The 17,220-nt window shown below is 48.8% G+C and overlaps 1 protein-coding gene and 1 non-coding gene across 12 annotated transcripts in view; both read right to left on the bottom strand.

Annotated features, from left to right (window-relative positions):
* MARK2 (microtubule affinity regulating kinase 2) overlaps positions 1 to 17,220 on the bottom strand; it is a 181,829-nt gene that overhangs the window by 74,816 nt on the left and 89,793 nt on the right. The window lies entirely within an intron of this gene.
* TRNAA-UGC (transfer RNA alanine (anticodon UGC)) lies at positions 8,776 to 8,846 on the bottom strand. Its single transcript has one exon. It is a non-coding gene; the product is annotated as a tRNA-Ala (tRNA).

A 17,220-nucleotide genomic window follows, 5' to 3' on the forward strand; every position in this document is an offset into this window, starting at 1 on the left:
CCCTTTTCCTTGCAGCATCTCACACCATAGTCATAGATCCTGAGCAGTTAGCCATGTTCGTCTGTCGCAGCAAAATGGTAAAGAGGCCAGTAGCACCTTTACGATTAACAAATTTTATTGCAGAATTAGCTTTCGAGAATCACAGTTCTCTGTGCATCTGACGAATGGGAGACCTCACGAAATCCTACGCATGAAACCATCCATGCTGGAAGAAATACAAGGCATAGAATGCCATAAATAACACGTAAATGGCAAAATGTGGGATATAAAACATGACAAAGGTATAACACGCTGGTGGTATGAGGCACCTCAACCTGCTTCTCAGCTACCTTGTCCAATGGTGTGTTCATGCTACATTAAATAAATGCACTTTCCATCTGGATTTCTGCTATTCTTACACGGCAAAAATCCAGATGTAAAACGCATTATTTAGTGTGGCACGAACGCACCACAAGTGTGTGCTATCAAGAGACTCTGGGTTTGCTGCATCAGAGCTTTGCGGAGGGTTCTGAACATGAGCATCGCTTCAGATTTCACAGCATCCACTTTCACGTAATCACCCGTGGCCAGTACCTCCCGGCAGCGGGCGTGCTCTGCCCCATGTGGGCTGTGAGCATGGACGCGGCAGCCGGCGCGCTCTGCTACACTCCCCCTGCTGGGGGCTCACACCTGCTCCTGGCAAACAGGCAGATAAGAGCTTGCCCACATCACAGGCACCCCTCCCACACACACACACACCATCACCACTGTCTTGTGTGCACAGATGCCAGAAGAGCCATTTCCAGCTACTGTGTTTTCAACATGATGGATAGATGCTGCAGCTGTTAACGGGCTGCACAAAGGCAAGGGGATACGGCAACCAAAGGACTGCAGAACCAGACACGCTGCAGAAAAACCAGCCCTTGAGCTCATCAAATCCTCCACTTTGTGCTTCGCTGAGCAGCGTCCTTAGAGGCCGGCTTCCCAGAAAGCCTGGAGCAGAGGGGCCTTCAAGCTGCCCCTGGTTTACTCCTGTCGTGTCTTGTTTTCCAGGAAGGCGTCGCTGACCTCTGTTCCAAAAAAGGCACCTGGGGTTTGGCAACTGGAGCAATATAACTTTGCACAAGGACTGTCATGCTGTTGAAAGGAGCTCCCTCCGTGAATAGGCTCCTTAGGAATTAGGCAAGTGACTAAGGCTTGTGAAGGCTGGTAGGGCAATCCTAAACTGAGCTACGCCCCTTTTGAGACCACTGAAGTCAGCTGGCATTGAAGGGCGTCGACTCTACTTCAGACCACATTCTAACTCGCTTCCATCTGGCATGCCATTAGCTTATTTAGCAGGTACCTGTTTCGGCTAATGAGGGAAGTGAAAGTTAATGTGCAGTTCCAGTGAAAGCTACTATGGGTTGTTAAAATTAGCAAAGCCGTCTGGTTTTTATTTATTGCATTTATCCTCTGTGCTTCTCACTGAGACTCAAGGCAGATATTCCAAGGTGAATACTCCCTTAACGTAAGAACATAAGAGAAGCCATGTTGGATCAAGTCAATGGCCCATCCAGTCCAACATTCTGTGTCATACAGTAGCCATCAAGAGGTCCACCAGTATGGCAGGACACTAGAAGTCCTCTCACTGTTGCCCCCCAAGTGCCAAGAATACAGAGCATCACTGCCCCGGACAGAGTTCCATCAATACCTTGTAGCTAATAGTCACCGATGGACCTCTGCTCCATATGTTTATCCAATCTCCTATTGAAGCTGGCTATGCTTGTAGCCACCGCCACCTCCTGTGGCAGTGAATTCCATGTGTTAATCACTTTCTTTTATCCTTTCTAACCTGACTGCTCAGTAATTTTTATTGAGTGCCCACGAGTTCTTGTATTGTAAGGAAGGGAGAAAAGTCCTTCTTTCTCTACCTTCTCTATCCCATGCATAATCATGTTACCCCTCAGTCGTCGTTTCTCCAAGTTAAAGAGCCCCAAGCGTTTTAACCTTTCTTCATAGGGAAAGTGTTCCTTCCAACCCTTTAATCATTCCAGTTGCCCTTTTCTGCACTTTTCCCAATGCTATAATATATTTTTTGAGGTGTAGTGATCAGAATTGTACAGAGTACTCCAAATGAGGCCACACTATAGATTTATATAGGGGTATTATGACAACCATTTCTATTGACGGTAACAGATGAGACCCCCAACCCAAGAAAAAGAGTTAAAAGTTCCATATTATTTATGACATTAGAGAGGGGTCCCCACCTTGATGCCCACTGACACCTTCCCTCGTGTCCGCCAAGTGTTTTCAGGAAGTGGGTGGGGCCAGGTAGGGCTTTTGCCCTGCAAGGTTTTTGATAGGCTGTGCAGATTTTTAAAACATTGCTTTGGTGGCAGCTGCCACCACAGCACAAGGATCTCCACGGCGGTACTGAAGTTGTGGCAACCATTTTGTGACTGGCTCCGCCTCCTGCGGCAGCCATTTTGTTGCTGTGCAGTATTAGAATTCCAAATGTGCCCGTAGGCTTAAAAAAGGTTGGGGACCCCTGGTCTTAGGCGACCTGTGACTGAAAGTCTAAAGCCGGACAAGAAAGACCACAGACCCCGGAGCACTTCCTTCCACATTACAATTTGTGTTTAGTCCACTCTTCACTGCTAATTTTTTTTTTCATTTCCTTCGTTTATAACTCACCTTCCTTCCTAATGGGGACCCCAAAGCAGCTTAAATCATTCTCCTCTATTTTATCCTCACAACAACCCTGTGAGGTAGATCAGTCTAAAAGAGAGTGAATGGCCCAAGGTCACCCAGCCACCAGGGTAGAGCTTCCAGATTCTAGGCCGGGGTGGCCAAACTATGGCTTGGGAGACACACGTGGCTCCTGAAGGCTGAGGCGCACTCCTGAGTAAGTCTGTGCAGCATCGGGACCTCTGTCAGTCTCTGAGTGCTGACGCACAGGTAGGCAACTATTTCCACCATGAGTGAAGCAGGGAAAGAGGGGGGAAACAGGCAGACTTGCAAGTTCTTCTCCTCCACCCCAGAGGTCACCAACACTCTGAGAGTGGGGAAGGAGAGTGCAAGAGCCAAGGGAGAAAAGTGAGCACGTCAGATGGCTGTGCCACCAAGTCCAGTATTAAGAGTTTTAATAAAAATCATGTGTGTACTATTTGTTCCTGTATTGTGGCTCTCAAACATCCGACGTTTATTCTTTGTGGCTCTTATACTAAAGCAAGTTTGGCCACCCCTGTTCGAGTGCAACCTTCTAATCACCACCCCACACCAGCTCTGGCAGGTCTTTCAGCGATTTCTAGCCTTCCTTGCTGCAACTGCAACAACCCAGTCACAAAACAACTCCAACAGAGGTTGAAACTGGGCTCTGACTCACTATTTATAGGATTTATCATCTTTCGGCGTAGGATTCCTCAAGGTTGCCTCCAATGAAAAGGGACAATAAGGAGAACAAACAAACCCCAGACGGCTGAACCAAGTGATTTTAAATACGATCGAAAGCGCAAGAGAACAGGATGGACTTTGCCCATCGTTTGAGATATGGTCAGGATGGCGTCAGGTAAACACTCCTAGGAAGCAAGTCCTGTTGCTTGGGCGCCACCACAGAACAGGCCCTTCCAGCACATGCCTCTCCCCTCCTGAGCGCCCCCCCCCCAGCAAGTCTATCAAGAAAGGTCTCCAAAGACAACCTTCACCTTCATATGGGAGGGGATGGTACTGTAGATTCACTAGCTTCAGGGTGTTTCAAGGTCAAACCCAACACCACGAACTGGGCTTAGTGACAAACTGGAGATAGTGAAGTTCAAACTCCTCAAACAACATGCTGTAGTGCAGAGGTGGCCCAACTGACAACGTAAGAGCTACACAGAATAAACGTCAGATGTTTGAGAGCCGCAAGACATGAACATCAGAGGAAGGAAGGAAGGAAGGAAGGAAGGAAGGAAGGAAGGAAGGAAGGAAGGAAGGAAGGAAGGAAGGAAGGAAGGAAGGAAGGAAGATAAATGGGGGAGAAAAGAAGGAGGGAGAGGAAGAACGGAAGCAATTTTAAATGTATTCTCCAAGCCATTAACTGGCTTGGCTTGGAGAAGTGATTTAAAGAGAGAAATGCCTTCTCCAAGCCAGCTGACGGGTCAGTGGGGGCTTCGAGAGCCACACAATATGCGTGAAAGAGCCACATGTCGCTCCCAAGCCACAGTTTGGTCACCCCTGCTGTAGTGTACAGATTCACAGTGGTCAGTACTCGATAGCTGCCCCACTGCGTACCATTTGAAGTTTCCCAAAATGATGCTTCCCGATTTGGCATGTGGCATTTTTTCTGTGATAGAGGCAAGATAATAAGGAGGCTATACAGTTAGGAAACATCTGGCAGCCTTGCATTGTGCCACATTCGGGAAGACACGCATGCACTGAATGTGCAAATGAGAAAGGATACATGAAATCAAAAGACCTCCCCACCCCATCCCCTTTCCCCTCAGTTCTACCCAAGGCAGCTTGTGGGAAGCGGGGAGGCTGCAAGTGTGTAGCTGGGGCTCCAGGCTGACTGCAGAGAACTTCCTGCGGGTGTGACATGCAGCGAGCTCTTGGCCAGCCCCAAACCGGGGCCAAGGAAAAGTCTGCCGCTGCTTTCTTCCAAAAGAGGCTCCTGCCAAATAAGGTGGTTTTGTTTCAACCCTGCTCCCTCCACATCCTGGTCTTTAATGGGATGAGTATACTCGTGCATTCGGATGTGGCTGTTGCGAAAAGGGTGGTCATTCCAGGGCAAAGCCTGACCTTGTCTGAGCACGCATGCAAATGCATTTGTATTGATCACTGATTTCTCGTTTGCCCTCCATGGAGACAGATGAAGATGGATAGTTATGTTAGTCTGTAGCAGTAGAAGAGAGCAGGAGTCCGGGAGCACTGGAAAGGCTAATAAACTTTGTGGCAGGGGAGGAGCTTTTGTGAGTCATTGTTCACTTCTTCAGGTATCTCACAAAAGCTCCTACCCTGCCACGGAATTTGTTAGTTTTAAGGTATTACAGAACTCTTGCTCTTTTCATTTAACATGGCCTGGATGGCCCAGGCTAGCTCTATCTTGTCAGATCTTCGAAGCTAAGCAGGCTCAATCCTAGAATCACAGAGTCGGAAGGGACCTCAAGGGTCATCTAGTCCAATCTCCTGCACAATGCAGGAAACTCACAAATACCTCCCCCTAAATTCACAAGATCAGCATTGCTGTCAGGTGGCCATCTAGCCTCTGTTTAAAAACCTCCAAGGAAGGAGAGCCCACCACCTCCTGAGAAAGCAGTTCCTCAGTGGAACAGGCTATCAGGAAGTTCTTCCTAATGTTGAGCCGGAAACTCTTCTGATTTAATTTCAACCCACTGGTTCTGGTCCAACCTTCCGGGGCAACAGAAAACAATTCCACGTCATCCTCTATATGACAGCCCTTCAAATACTTGAAGATGGTGATCATAGCACCTCTCAGCCGCCTCCTCTCTGGGCTAAACATCCCCAGCTCCTTCAACCTTTCTTCATAGGACTTGGTCTCCAGACCCCTCACCATCTTCATCACCCTCCTCTGGACCCGTTCCAGCCTGTCTATATCCTTCTTAAAATGTGGTGCCCCAAAATGAACACTACTCTCCAGGGGAGGTCTTACCAGATCAGAGCAAAGTGAACCATCACTTCACGTGATCTGGACACTATACTTCTGTTAATACAGCCCAAAATTTGCTTGTTTTAGTCACTGCATCACATTGCTGACTCATATCCAGCGTATGGTCCACTAAGACTCCTAGACCAGGTGTGTCAAACTCATTTGTTATGAGGGATGGATCTGACATAAATGAGACCTTGTCGGGCTGGGCCATGTTGGGCCGGCCCATGTGTGTTCCTACTTAAGATTAGGTAGCAGAGATATAAACTTTTTAAAGGACACGGACAAACACGATTAAAGATTTTTTAAAAACTTAAAATAAAACATGCTTAAAACATTAGCACTTGCTGGTCTTAGAGGTGCTTTCTTTGTATTTCTCCCATGGGATCCGGGGAACTGGGCAAAGGAAGCTCTGCCTCTTTCCCTCCCTCCCCAGGCGACCAGGAGGGGGAGGAACCTCAACCAATGAAGAAAACAGGGGTTTTGCTCTGTAGCTCCTGTGCAATTGAGCAAGCCTTGCAAAGCAAGCCGTTATGCAGAAGGGAGCAAGAGAGAGGGAGAAGGAAGCAGACAAAAGCCAGTTGCTGGGGGGGGGGGGGCTGATAGGAGCCCTCCAGGGGTCTGATTTGGCCTCCGGGCTGCATGTTTGACATCCCTGCCCTAGATCCTTTTCACACATCATTTGGTTATTATTTGGATGAGAGACCACTAAAGAAGTCCAGGGTTGTTACGCAGATGCAGGCAATGGCAAAACACCTCTGAACGTCTCTTGCCTTGAAAACCCTACAGGACTGTCATGAGTCGGCTGCAACTTGATGCTACTTTCTATCACTACCAATTTCTCATTTACTCCTGACCTTTCTTCCAACATGGAGCGTGCACGTGAACACAAATGAAGTTGCCTTACACTGAGTTGGACCCATTGGTACATCAAGGCCAGTGTTATCGACTCAGACCAGTAGTGGCTCTTCAGGATTTCCACAGGGGTCTTTCCCATCATCTACTGAGGAAGACTCAGCATGGGTTCTGCAAGGGAAGATCTTGCCTCACTAACCTGTTGCATTTCTTTGAGGGGGTGAACAAACATGTGGACAAAGGAGACCCGATAGATGTTGTTTACCTTGACTTCCAGAAAGCTTTTGATAAAGTTCCTCATCAAAGGCTCCTTAGAAAGCTTGAGAATCATGGAGTAAAAGGACAGGTCCTCTTGTGGATCAAAAACTGGCTGAGTAATAGGAAGCAGAGAGTGAGTATAAATGGGCAGTCTTCGCAGTGGAGGACGGTAAGCAGTGGGGTGCCGCAGGGCTCGGTACTGGGTCCCATGCTTTTTAACTTGTTCATAAATGATTTAGAGTTCGGAGTGAGCAGTGAAGTGGCCAAGTTTGCGGATGACACTAAATTGTTCAGGGTGGTGAGAACCAGAGAGGATTGTGAGGAACTCCAAAGGGATCTGTTGAGGCTGGGTGAGTGGGCGTCAACGTGGCAGATGCGGTTCAATGTGGCCAAGTGCAAAGTAATGCACATTGGGGCTAAGAATCCCAGCTACAAATACAAGTTGATGGGGTGTGAACTGGCAGAGACTGATCAAGAGAGAGATCTTGGGGTCATGATAGATAACTCACTGAAAGTGTCAAGACAGTGTGCGTTTGCAATAAAAAAGGCCAATGCCATGCTGGGAATTATTAGGAAGGGAATTGAAAACAAATCAGCCAGTATCATAATGCCCCTGTATAAATCGATGGTGCGGTCTCATTTGGAGTACTGTGTGCAGTTCTGGTCGCCGCACCTCAAAAAGGATATTATAGCTTTAGAGAAGGTGCAGAGAAGGGCAACTAGAATGATTAAAGGGCTGGAGCACTTTCCCTATGAAGAAAGGTTGAAACGCTTGGGACTCTTTAGCTTGGAGAAACGTCGACTGCGGGGTGACATGATAGAGGTTTACAAGATAATGCATGGAATGGAGAAAGTAGAGAAAGAAGTACTTTTCTCCCTTTCTCACAATACAAGAACTCGTGGGCATTCGATGAAATTGCTGAGCAGACAGGTTAAGACGGATAAAAGGAAGTACTTCTTCACCCAAAGGGTGATTAACATGTGGAATTCACTGCCACAGGAGGTGGTGGCGGCCACAAGTATAGCCACCTTCAAGAGGGGTTTAGATAAAAATATGGAGCACAGGTCCATCAGTGGCTATTAGCCACAGTGTATGGAGCACAGGTCCATCAGTGGCTATTAGCCACAGTGTATGGAGCACAGGTCCATCAGTGGCTATTAGCCACAGTGTATGTGTGTATATAACATTTTTTGCCACTGTGTGACACAGAGTGTTGGACTTGATGGGCCGTTGGCCTGATCCAACATGGCTTCTCTTATGTTCTTATGTTCTTATGTTCTTACTGTCTGATCCTTATTTAAATTGAAGGCGCCAGGCAACCTGGGATCTTCTGAATGTCAAGCAGATCTCTACCATTGAGCTATGGTCCTTCCCAGTTGAATCGGTTTATACAAGGCTGCAAGACAGCTTCCCATCTAAGCACTGGAAGGACCCATCCCTGTTCAGCTTCAGCAAGGTTTGCTGTATTATCATGTTCCTTCAGACCAGGGGTGGCCAAACTTGCTTAATGTAAGAGCCACTTAAAATAAATGTCAGATGTTTGAGAGCTGCAAGACATGAATGTCCGACGATTGAGAGCTGCAAGACAAGGGAGGGAGGGAGGGAGGGAGGGAGGGAGGGAGGGAGGGAAGGAAGGAAGGAAGGAAGGAAGGAAGGAAGGAAGGAAGGAAGGAAGGAAGGAAGGAAGGAAGGAAGGAAGGAAGGAAGGAAGGAAGGAAGGAAGGAAGGAAGATGGGGGAGGGGTGGGGGATGGAGAGGTGGAAAGAATTAAATGCATTCTCTAAGCTGCTGGCTGCCTTGGAGAAGTGATTTAAAGAGAGAAATGCCTTCTCCAAGCCAGCCAAGTGGAGGCTTCAAGAGCCACACAATATGTGTGAAAAAGTCACATGTGGCTCCAAAGCCACAGTTTGGCCACCCCTGCTTCAGACCATGCGTTGTGCTGCCTTATGCTGAATAGTCCACTAAAGTCAGTACTGCCTACTTGGACTGACAGTGGTTCCCCAGGGTCTCAGGTCAAAGTCTTTCACATCATCCCCTACCTGGCCTTTTCAACTGGAGACGCCAGGGATTGAACCTGGGACCTTCTGCATGCAAAGCAGATGCTCTACCATTGAGCCATGGTCCTTCCCAGCAGAATTGGTGCATACAGGACAGCCAAGTAGCATCTGGGCAATGAACTGACCCATCCCCGCTCAGCTGCAGCAAGGATTGTTGTATCCTGTTCTTTCAGACCATGCCCTGGAATCCCATGAAGCTGCCTTATACTGAATCAGGCCCTTGGTCCACTAAGGCCAGTATCACCTACTCAGCCTGGCAGCAGCTCTCCAGGATTTCAGGCAAAGGTTTTTCAAAGTCACCTACTGCCTGGTCCTGTGAACTGGAGATGCCATGGATTGAACCTGTGACCTTCTGCTTGCAAAGCAGACACTCTCCCATTGAGTTGCGGCCCTCTCATAATCATGTCGTCCCCATTCGTATCTTGCTACCCGTGTCTCTGCCACCTCATAAAGAACATAAGAGAAGCCATGTTGGATGAGGCCAATGGCCCATCCAGTCCAACACGTTGTCACACAGTGGCCAAAAACCCCCCAAACGGTGCCATCATAGGTCCACCAGTGGGGCCAGGCCACTAAAAGCCCTCCCATTGCTGCCCCTCCTCAAGCACCAAGAATATAGAGCATCACTGCCCCAGACAGAGAGTTCCATCTACACCTTGTAGCTAACAGCCACTGATAGCCTTCTGTTCCATATGTTCATCCAATCCCCTCTTGAAGCTGTCTATGCTTGTAGCTGCCACCATCTCCCTCCCCCCTTCTTGTCATCACCACTATCAGAATGTAGATAACAAGGTCATTGGAAGCAGGAAGTTGCCTTTTGCACTCGTGAAACCCTGGGAAGTGTTGGGAACAGCTCTGCACTTAAACCACTCTCACACAACTCCACCAACTAGGGTGCTCCTGGGCTGCTCAACACAGCAGCCAAGCCCAGCCTTCCCTCATCCTCTCATCGGTGTCTTGAAAGCCACTCTGCTCCATCCCATCAGAGCTTCCCTACAAGCTCAAACTAGGAGGATTTGGGTTATAACAGTGGCACGAGCTGTGCAGTAGGTTAGCTGCTTGTTCGCAGGAGCTCAAGTTATCAGTGAGTGCTGTCCCCCACGAGGGACACTAGTGGCAGTCGCGCTCCTGACATTAATATGCTCCACTGCTGCTCCATTGGCCCATTAGACTTGCAAATGGGCCCTGATGCAATTAATACAAAAGCTCCTTGGGTTTCCGCAATGGCAGCCGGGGGATTTCTGAGCTCTATAAATCCTGGCGTGCTATTCTGTTTAACGATTCTGCGTTATCTCACTTCCACAGTCCTCCAAGTGCAACCCCAGTGGTGGAGAGTGGGGTTCCATACATAGAATCATAGAGTTGGAAGGGACTTCCAGGGTCATCTAGTCCAACCCCCTGCACAATGCAGGAAACTCACAAACATCTCCCCCTAAAATCACAGGATCTTCATTGCTGTCAAATGGCCATCTAGCCTCTGTTTAAAAACCTCCAAGGAAGGAGAGCCCACCACCTCCCGAGGAAGCCTGTTCCACTGAGGAATCGCTTTAATGGTCAGGAAGATCTTGTCAGATCTCAGAAACTAAGCAGCACTGGCACTGGTCAATATTTGATAACAATCTCTCAGACTAACCTACTTCACAAGGTTGCTGCTGTGAGGTTACGATAGAGGACAGGAGAACGATGGGACAAGTTGCTTACAGATGGACAACAGAGGATTAAAAAAACAAACAAAGGGAAGGGCACACAGGACAGCACACAAGTGAAAAACAAGGAAAAGAAGAGCAACCAAAGAGCTCCAAGGAAGGAAATTTCAGGAGCTCTCTAATTCCTCTGCTCTTGTAGGGGGACATATGAAAAAGGCTGATGGATCAGCTCCTTCCTTCCTTCCTTCCTTCCTTCCTTCCTTCCTTCCTTCCTTCCTTCCTTCCTTCCTTCCTTCCTTCCTCAGGAGATGGAAAATACAATTGATCCCCTTCCTCTAGGGATTGTAAGAAGAGGAACCCAAGTGTATCACTCCAGAAAGAGTGAGGCACTTCTGTGTCCCCATTAGGGAGAAAAACAGGTTATAAATAAAATAAAAAGTGAGATAAGAAGGCACGCCCACAAACACAAAGGCTTGCCTAGAGAGTCCATGGCTCATGAGAGATTGGAATTAAACATCTTGAATCAATAGCCGTGTCTCATTGCCCAAGGGTCACCAACCTTCCTGTCACCAGTGTTCCCTCTAAGCAGAGTTAGTGTGAGCCACATCACGGTTTTTTAGCTTCCAGCTCACACATTTCCATCTCAGCTCAGGAAAAATGGCCCCAGAGCAAACCAATTTATGCAGTATCTCATAACTAATTTATGCAGTGGGTCACAACTTTAATGCCAGCAGCTCACAAAGTAGAATTTTTGCTCACAAGACTTTACAGCTTAGAGAGAGTGCTGCCTGTCACCTTCAGAATGCTGACACAGGGTGGTGGGGACAAGCACAAAATGGTCACAGAATGGGAGACAGAGGCAGCTACGCACACATAGAGGTAGCCTAAGTCCACAGGACAAGAAGAGAATAAAGCCTTGTAGCAGCAGCTGATGCAATGTTATTTTAATCTGCACAGCCCATCAGATCGCCAATGGCCAATCAGAAGCCCTTCTGGGCAGGAGTCCCACCTGGTCCCACCCCCTTTCTAAAAATACATGGCGGGTGCCAGGGAAAGCATTGGGCACTATGGTACCCCCACGCATCACGTGGGAGACCCCTGTCTTAGCCACGATGCAACATCACCCTTAGCATACACAGCAGAACACAGCCTCCTTGGGACGGCTGCCCCCCCTGCCCACCCACCCCCCTCAGTAAAGCAAGGAAACGAAGATTGTCATGAAGTCGAATTTTTCACCAGATGGCTGATCCACCACCTACTGTGATCTCACAGATACAGAACGTGCACGCGCACACACACACAAAGTCCTGAGCCCAATCTGCTTCAAGCTAACTCCCCAGTATAAAAATTTCAGGCTCCTTGGTGGGGAAGCTGCCCTGATGGCACCTTCACAACAGCTTACACTTGAAAGCCTCCTCTGTTTCCACGAACATCGTCACCACCATGCCTTCCTTTTTTTATTTATTTCAAAAGGCTCCCAAGAGCCGGGGCTCTGAAACGCAAGCCGTCTCTCAAGGAATGATACTCTTTCTCCTGCGTTGTAAGCTGTCTGGCAGTGATCTGGAAACACTGCAGCAGATGGCTGCAGTTCAAGCAAGCCGAGCGTCGCTGAGAAAGGGGTCATGCGTGATCGTTTCGTTCTCCAGGTTACCTGAGGATCTCTGGAAAGCCTGAGTCTACACCAGGGGGTGGCCAAACTTGCTTAACGTAAGAGCCGCATCGGATAAATGTCAGATATCTGAGAGCCGCAAGACATGAACATCAGATGTTTGAGAGCCAGGAAGGAAGGAAGGGAGGGAGGGAGGGAGGGGAGGGGAGGGGAGAGGAGAGGAGAGGAGAGGAGAGGAGAGGAGAGGAGAGGAGAGGAGAGGAGAGGAGAGGAGAGAGAAAGATTAGATAGACAGACAGACGGGGGAGGGAGAGGTAGAAAGGGAGCAACTTTAACTTTAAATGCATTGTCCAAGCCATTGGCTGGCTTGGCTTGGAGAAGTGATTTAAAGAGACAAATACCTTCTCCAAGGCAGCTGACCAGGCATTGGGGGCTTCAAGAGCCACACAATATGTGCAGAAGAGTCACATGTGGCTCCTGAGCTGCAGTTTGGCCACCCCTGGTCTACACTAAGGCAACTTACCCCTGACCTGGATAGCCCATGCTAGCCCAATCTTGTCACATCACAGAAGCTAAGCAGGGTTGGCCGCAGCTAGTGTTTGAATGGGAGTCCTCCAAGGAATACCAGGGTCGCAACACAGAGGTCTCTGAACATCTCTGGTCTTGAAAACCCCACAGGGTCGCCGTAAGTAAGCCGTGACTTGATGGCACTTCCCACCACCATCGCATTAAGGCAACACGCACCCAAGCTGAGCCCGTATGGTACTATTTTCCTCCAGACTGGAACACTTCCTTTGTGTAAACAACCGTCGCTGCAGAACATCCCAGGAATCATTAGCCTCAGTTTGGCAATTAAAGGCTCAGAACGGGCAAGAGACATCTGGAGGAGGAGCTGGAGAAGACAGAAGAGCCATTATTCCACACTAAGGAATGGCCCTTCCGTGATTTGCCTTTGGACCAATGCTCCCTCTAAGCTGTGGAGTCTTGTGGGCAAAAATTCCACTTGATGAACTACTGGCATTAAAGCTGTGAGCTACTAAATAAATTAGTTTGCTCTGGGGCCCTTTTCCCTGAGCTAAGACAAAAATGTGTGAGCCAGAGGCTTAAAAAACTGTGAGCTAGCTCACATTAACTCAGCTCAGAGGGAACACTGCTTTGGACAGGAAGGCCTTGATTTCCCCCGTTCTGACTTATGACTTCTCTTTCCAAATCAGCCACGGTTAAGACCTGTCTTTAAAGGAACCGCTGACAGGCAAGTCAATTTTAGTAGGCTTGTTTTGGGCCCACTGGACTTCAATTCAGCCCCAGTGTCTCGCTCACGTTGGGAAGAGTCACAAGTTTTAACATCTCAAAGAGATGCAGAACTGTTGAACCTCAGACTTTTCTGCAGGAGGGAAGCCAGTGATATGTGGCCCTTCCAATGGACAAAAATATCACAGTAGGGTTTTTTCCCTCATAAACATATGAATCTCCCCTTCTCCTAAGCCACAATGCTTTCCCAAAATGTGAGTTGCTCTAAGGCAGGGGTGGCCAATATGTGGCTCTTTCACACCTACTGTGTGGTTCTTGAAGCCCCCACCACCCTGTCAGCCAGCTTGGGGAAGGCATTTCTCTCTTTAAATCACTTCTCCAAGCCAAGCCAACTGGCAGCTTGGAGAATGCATTTAAAGTTAAAAGTTGCTTTCTTTCCCCCTCCCCTCCCCTATCTATTTGCTTTTCTTCCTTTCTGCTCTCAAACATCTGATGTTCATGTCTTGCAGCTCTCAAACATCTGATGTTATTCTACGTGGCTCTTGCGTTAAGCAAGTCTGGCCACCCCTGTTTTCCCACCTTCGTGCTTCATTCCTGTTTCAGAAGGCAGAGCTGGGGGACTGCTGGTCAGTCTCTTGGCCTTTGGGCCTTGCAAGATTTCAACTTGCTCCTTACGCTCTTTAACGTCTACATGAAACCACTGGCTGAAGTCCTCCAGAGGTTTGGGGAGGGGGAGTCACTGGTTTCCAGATGACCCTCAGCTCTGTCTCAACTTCTGGCTTATCTCAGGGAGGCTGTAGCAGCCCCGAACCGGCGCCTGGAGGCCGTTTTGGAATGGATGCAGGCTAATAAACTGAAGCTTAATTCTGATAAGATGGAAGTGCTCACTGGAAAATTCGAGCTGGGATGGATGGTGTCACCTGTTCTGGAGAGACAGCACTGCCCTTGAAAGAAGGGACAGGTCTATAGTCTGGGAGTGTTCTTGGACCCAGGCCTAAGGCTGGATAAGCAAGTGGCAGCTGTAGCTAGGAGCGCCTTTTATCAGCTACAGTTAGTCAGCTGCAGCCTATTCTGGGTAGAAAAGATCTAGCCACTATGGTGTATGCCCTGGTTACATCTAGAATAGACTACTGCAATGAACTCTACATGGGGCTGCCCTTGAAAGGTGTCTGGAAGCTCCAATTAGTGCAGATGCTGCAGAAATACATAATTCAAAAATGAAAAGCGAGCGGAAGCTTGCTGGGTGACCTGGAGCCAGTCACCTGCTCTCGGCCGAACCTACCTCACAGAGTTGTTGTAAAAATACAACTGAAGGAGGAGGGAACGATGCGAGCTGCTCTGAGTCTCTATTGAGGAGAAAGGCAGGGAGTGAGGTAAATAACAAAAGGCAAAGGTGAGTTCCCTGTCTGAAAAGGCCACACAATACAACGATTGGGTGGCAGGAAAGGGAAGACATGTTGGTTCATGGCACTGACGTCATGACTCATGTTAATTTTATGTTGCTGTTTTACATCACCTGGGCAGATTTAACCCGGGGACTCTTGCCCAAGTGTGCTTTTGCATCGAAGTTTAAAGCTAAAGAAACACGATTTCGTGTTTATGTCACGGTGTCAGGAGCTCTTGAAGAGCCACAGGGCAGGTGTGGTCAGCCACTTGGCAGTCGTGCCCGCGGGCCAGGCTCTCTCATCCAAGACCAATGAAGGTGCTGCCAGCTTATTTATTGAACAGGACTTGCTCCTTGCCTAGATCCAAAGGCGGCTGACCTCTTGGCTTCGTGCGTGACATGGTGAGCCAGCCTAACTCCAAACCGGCACCACTAGTTTCATTTCAGGACGGGCACTGTGAAGGGCTGCCCCAACTTCGGTGCTCTGTTGGAAATGCCACTCCCCGCTCCATAAAACGCTACAGCGAACAGGCTGTGAAGGTGCCCCACCTTCCTTCCGGGTGATGGGCGTGGGGGGAGGGGGCGGATAACAGTGCTCTGAAGCGGATGTGTTACTCCAAGACTGAACATACGAAACTGCCATATAAGGAGTCAGGCTATGGATCTGTCTTGCTAAGCGAAGTTTGCTCTGACCGGCAGAGTCTCTCCAGGGTCGCTGGGTCTTTCCCAGCACTGCTTGCCTGCGTCGGGTTCCTTGTAACCGGAGATTCTCTCCTGGAAAACCTTGCCTCCTGCAGGCAACCAGGACCACCTCGCTGTGGCATCAAAGAAGAGGCAGGTGGCATACGCCTACAGTCACACGCTGCCCGGGAAAACAAGTAGATGTTACGGCAGGCTGGAAATGAACCGTGACCAGGTTTTATGTACAACACAGTGTTTGAGAGAATCTGGGTTCAAATCAGAGCATCTGACATCTCCGGAGGCCCGTTCGGAATATTATTCATTCTGCAGTTACCCAGATTCATTCACTTTGCCAAACTGGTACAGAATATCATGGTGTTGAATTCCCCCGTAGCACCCCGAACATGCGTGGCTTGTGGCCTCCGCCTTTAATCTTTTTTCCCCACCATCCCCTCCTGGGTTTTTCCCCATCTTCCAAGCAAATATGAAAGAAAAACACCATTCAATTTTTACCTCTCTCTCTAACTCCCCTGCCATGCAGCCAGTGGTTAGAATCACAGAGTTGGAAGCGGCCATACAGGCCATCTAGTCCAATGTAAGAACATACGAGAAGCCATGTTGGATCAGGCCAATGGTCCATTCAGTCCAACACTCTGTGTCAGAGTGTCCAAAAAAAACAGGCAGCATCAGGAGGTCCACCAGTGGGGCCAGGACACTAGAAGCCCTCCCACTGCGCCCCCCCCAAGAACCAAGAATACAGAGCATCACTGCCCCAGACAGAGAGTTCCAACAACGCGCTGTGGCTAATAGCCACTGATGGACCTCTGCTCCGTATGCTTACCCAATGCCCTCTGCTCAATGCAGGATCAGCCTACAGCAACCTAACCAGCATTCATCCAACCACTGCTTAAAGACTGCCAGTGAGGGAGAGCTCACCACCTCCCTTGGTTAAATTCCCCAGTTTATTAATTTTTTTTTACCTCGGCTCATGCACCCACCCAAAATGTTGTATTCCCCCCAATTTCCTCCTTTAAATAAAAAGCCTGCCCCCTTCAGTTCAAAATTATATGAATTCATGAAGTCCTCTTACATTGAAATCAGATCCTTGGTCCCGGTCGGTTCTATCTACTCTGACCGGCAACAGCTCTACAGGGTCTCAGACTGAGGTCTTTCACATTGCCTACTGCCAGATCCTTAAACTGAAGATGCCAGGGATTGAACCTGGGGCATTCGGCATGCCAAGTATATGAATGCATATGAAGCTGCATTCTATTGAGTCATACCCTTCTGACAATTCAGGTCAGTACTGTCTACTCTGACTGGCAGCAGCTCTCCAGGGTCTCAGGCATTCACATTACTTGCTGCCTGGTCCTTTAACTGGAGATGCCGGGGACTGAACCTGGGACCTTCTGCATGTCGAGCAGATGCCCTACCACTAAGTCATGGCCACCTCCCCACTGCCCCTGGACATGCCCAAGTATATCAAAACCTCCTTAAATGTTCACAGTGCTGCTGAAAGGGAGAAAACCAAGGAGAGTGGGCTCATGAAAGAGGCGAAGCTATTAGCATGCACCGTCCAACAGCAAGTTGTACGTATGGACACAGAAAAGCTGCCTTACGTAGGTCATCAGCCTATGCAGTTCTGTACTGCCAGTTTGGTGTAATTGTTAAGTGTACAGACTCTTATCTAGGAGAAACGGGTTTGATTCCCCGCTCCTCCACCTGCAGCTGCTGGGATGGCCTTGGGTCAGCCATAGCTCTGGCAGAGGTTGTCCTCGAAAGGGCAGCTGCTGGGAGAGCCCTCTCAGCCCCACCCACCTCACAGGGTGTCTGTTGTGGGGGAAGATGTAGGACGGGGTGGCCAACGGTA

This window comes from Heteronotia binoei, chromosome 1, assembly GCF_032191835.1.
Source record: "Heteronotia binoei isolate CCM8104 ecotype False Entrance Well chromosome 1, APGP_CSIRO_Hbin_v1, whole genome shotgun sequence".
In the NCBI taxonomy this organism is placed as follows: Eukaryota; Metazoa; Chordata; class Lepidosauria; order Squamata; family Gekkonidae; genus Heteronotia; species Heteronotia binoei.